We start from the raw sequence: 4,774 nt of genomic DNA on the forward strand, positions 1-4,774 counted from the left end.
TGGATGTGGGATGGTGATGGTTAACTCAATTTATATATACCTTTGTTTAGTCATCTACCCTTATAAATCTAAGTTTCATCAGCTCTATATAATCATGATATATAACTCCAAACTAACTAATCACATGATTGAATAGGTGTGACACGTGCAGGTTCATTATTTTGATTGACTTGTTCTGACTCGATTGGAAAACGTCACAAGAAGAGGATTTGGGTAGAAAGAAAATGTTTTTTAATCGCTTCGGATCATTTTCAGCCATCGGCCTAGTTTAGAAACTCTATATCAAGGTTGGTCACATTACGTCAATCTCAATTTTCAAAAATACAAAGTTTTGTCAAAATTTTTTATCAAATGTGTGTTTCCATTAATGAAAAAATCTGATAACTTTACACTTATAAAACTTTCACAACGTAACTTTTTACATATTATAGAGATTGAGATTACAAATATTTTGAGTAATTTCTATAAATTTAATAATGAAGGTTTTGCAATTTATGGGATTTTTATTGAGTAGAAAATTATATTGACTCTAAAAAATAATGTTGTAGTATGATAATAGTCTTAAAACATTATTTTATAGTCCTTGGTAATTTAGTTATTTTCTAAAAATATATATTTTTGCCTAGTAGGGTTTTCTGTTACATGTTATTAGATAAAATTGTGCAATTCTGATACATGCTCAAGTACAGTTTAATTGTTATAATATGATAAAAATGGGCATATGTGATTAAATAATATTTGTTGGGAGTTAGAAGGGGCCAAAAAACTTTGAAATTTTATATGTGTCAGGAAATATTCTAGCGCATATAAGGCATATTTTGATGGTTATAAATTACGTTTTGGTGCCTACGGGCATATTCTGGTACTATAAGTACAAATATGAGTGAAAAGGGGGCAGAAATTCTTTAAAATTTTATATGGGTATAAGGAATATGATATGAACTATTATATAATATAAATTGCATTTATATAACATATATCAACTACTAAAATTAGAATTTTGATAATAGCAAATATTTCTATTTTTTCTACGACTGTCTTACCCACTAATATTTCAGGTCAACAAGACCAACTGCAACTCAAGCCAGCTCAAGATTAGGTCTGAGTCAGTTTGTAATATATTTTTTTCCTTTCTTGAGTCAGTTGTAATCTTCGTGGTGCCTGATATAAAGTAACCCAGCACACACTTGGGTGAATTTTTTCTATCTGACTCAGAGTTTTTTTGCTAACATCATCCGGTATGATCCAAAAATTGTCCTGGACGATCAGTCAAAAACAGAAACCCTAATTAGGGTATCCTGATTAAGGCAGCCATCATTAAGCATATCGTCCTTAACAATTTTTGTATCGGTCGGGACGATATGCTCAAATTAGAAAGAATCAACCACCAAATCTATTTATAGTTTTTTTTTAATCATCATCAAAGACATCGGCCTGGACGATGGGGTTCAATTATGCCTGAATTGATACGGTGATTAAGAAAGTAATTAAGGTTTATTGATTCAATCATATCGTCCTGGACAATCATAGGATCAGCCAGGATGATTGGTTCAAAAACCTTGGTTGCTTCTGGACGACCAAAAATCATACATCGTTTGTTCAGAGCGATGTTCTGGATGATTTTACGCATATTTGAACTAACCGGCCACGTCGATCACTAGATCGGCCTAGATGATCAAGTCATTTTGTTTTTGTCCAGACTCCCATCCAGGGCGATGTTCTAGATGATATTCCCTGATTTGTACTAATCGTACAGGATGATATATTATCTTCCTGGATGATAGGAACAAAAAATCTTCTAATTGTCCCAAGTCGTCCGGGCTGATTAAGCTTAATTTGTACTGGTCATACAGGACGATAACAATATTATCCTAAACGATAAAGTTAGTTCTTGAAAATATATTTAAAGGACTCGTGTTTTCTCAGGCATAAGCATCCTTTGCTGCTGCCTTGACCTAAGAGAGCCAAGAGGAGAGGAAGAGAGAGGGAGAGAGAGGGAAGAACTTTTGAGGGGGAGCTTATGAGGGGGTTTCACAAGGTGTGCTCCAAGCAAGGGTTCAAGGTGTCTTCTCCAATCGTTGTTCCTCATTCTTGGAGGCTCAAGTGAGGTCTTCTTCAGCAATTGATCAAGGTTCTCTGCCTGCTTTAGGAGGAAGCAAAAGGAGTCAGTTCTCTACCACATCGGGGTTGGTGAAAAGGAGTGTTTTGTAAGGGCTTTTCCACCTAGCTATGGGGGCTAAATGAGAGACACTAAGTTAGTGCAATACTCAGAGGGTACCTCCGATGATTGGACGTATGTCAAGATTTGACCGAACTACTATAAATCTAGTGTGTTCTTTTTTATGTTTTTACTTACGCATTTAATTTTCACACTATATTTTTCTTGTGGTGAATTATGTTTGGTTTGAGTTCGTGATTTGATTGAGAAGTTTTTAAAATACCAAGTCACCCCCCTCTTGGTTAGCATTGGGACTAGTTCATAAGGGTTTAACATCCTAACAAACTTTCAAGTGGTATCAAAGAGTGGGATTCATAAAAATAAGTTTAAAAACTTTTTTAATTTTGATCCATGGCTAATTCCGATAATCGTAATGCTACGGAAGGATATTCTATTACCCGACCACCTTTATTTGATAATATTCATTTTTGGTTTTTGTTTTTTTTTAAACTAGCATGTCTACGTTTTTGCAATCAATTGACTATCGCATGTGGATGCTGGTTTAGGATGGTTATACACCTTCGACTGATAAACTTAATGGTGCTACTGCTCCACTTTCTTTTACTTAATGGACTCTTGATGATAGGGATTTAGCTCAACTTGATGCAAAATATTTGAACTATTTTTTCTGTTATTTAAAATATGAAAATTACATGCGTGTTTCAACTTACACTACTGGTAAAGAGATTTGAGATAAATTGTGTATTACTTATGAAGGAACTAAGAAAGTTAAGCAATCTTGATTGAATATTTTGTTGCATGATTACAAACTTTTTTATATGAAACTTTTTGAATCAATTTCTAAAATGTATACAAGGTTTACTCAAATCGTTACCTCTTTGTATGCCTTAGGAAGAGAACTCAACAACTATGAAAAAGTGAACAAAATTTTAAGATGCTTTCCTTCCTCTTTTGATGTTAAGATTACTGCAATTATTGTATGCCTTAGGCATTTATTTTCATCACATGCCATAAAATCTCTAATCTATCAGAGTTAAACCACATGGCAGAGGAAAAATTATCGTATCCATGCAGTACCCTTAAGAAATAGGATTTATAGGCATCTTAAACTTTAACCTATAATAAGGTTAAAGATGAAGGAATTTAGAATGATTTTCAAATTTCAACACATCAACCGATAATTACACATTTCTAAATTTAGAAAAGTTATAATATGGTTGAATAGAAAATTTGAAAATATAATTAAATTTAATTCAGCGATTGCTAGGAACCTAATTAAATTAGCTGAACTTTTGTGTTTTGAGGTTCTAAAAGGAAATGAGATTAAATATATCTTCATCTAAGGCCTTAATCCACCCAAGTGGAGGGAGGGAGGGAACACACTTTTCATTTTAGCATTGATAACCATAGGTCTTATTCTTTAAGTGTTTAGAGGAATCAACCACAATGAAGTTTTAATTATAATTTAAGGAAGATATAAGTAAATTTCATTTTAAAAGAAATCAACATTTTATTTTTTCTAGCAAAATTATTTTTATAAGCTTAACTTCTATTCGAATCTTCAAACTTTTCTCAATGTAAATTGACTTTAATCTTGAAAATCTTGCATAGATCGGATTATGGACCCTGTCCTAGCAAACATATCAAGCTACAAATTGCATATAACTACAATATGTTAATAGGACAAGCAAAAAGTTACATAATACCTGTTAGCCCCACACTAGTAATCCAGCCACTTGCTCGCTCTTCAGGATTGCAGTTCAGAATCAGATTACAAAATGAACAAAATGCACAAACTGCGGTTGGAAGAACTCGAAGGCCTTGAAGAGCGACATCTTCAAGCTCAACAAAGTTTAGAGTATATATAAGTCCCTTATGGTTCAAGCCCCATGATAAGCTAGTGCAACCTAGGACCTTCCAAGCGGCGAGGACTTGGTGTTGGGTCCTTCGGAGGCCTATCTTAGCCCATGAAAGTTGGAGGCAAATTTGAACCCACTTGGGAAGGACTTCGTCATAGAGACTGTCTACGAAGGAAGCTCGTATCAGTTAGTAGATTGTAAAGAAAACTCATCCAATGCTACCTGTCAATGGGGTTTCCTCAGAAATATTTGCTTGATGTAGCTCGTTTTGTCAATTAATGAAATTTTCCTTCTTAATTCGCAACCCGGTTCTTTCCTTTTTAAATTCTTTTTTTTTAACGCTCTTTCGCCTTCTCCTTAGGCAGAGGACCATCCCCTCCCTTAGGATCGCACCTTCTAGTGGGGAGTACGCCCCTCCGTGGAACCACCCTGGCATTTGACTTGGAGATTAGTGTGTGGAGTACGCCCTTCGTGGGCACCATCCTATTCACACTCGCTAGTGGTGGAGTACGCCCTTCATTGGCACCATCCTAGTTTGCCAGTTTCGACCGCTGTGTGGGCAAAGTTTCCCCCCACATGATCATTCCAGTATAATTGCCTATTTGGAGTAAGTCTTCTATCAACATCCTATAGGCTAAGGTTGGGTGATGCCCTTCCTTAGACCCAGGCTAGGTATTCCTTACCTTGGTTTCCAAGTTGATCCGTCTACTAGAGTAAGTCTTATATCAGCATCCTG

Source organism: Dendrobium catenatum, unplaced genomic scaffold, assembly GCF_001605985.2.
Source record: "Dendrobium catenatum unplaced genomic scaffold, ASM160598v2 fragScaff_scaffold_1299, whole genome shotgun sequence".
Classification (NCBI taxonomy): domain Eukaryota; kingdom Viridiplantae; phylum Streptophyta; class Magnoliopsida; order Asparagales; family Orchidaceae; genus Dendrobium; species Dendrobium catenatum.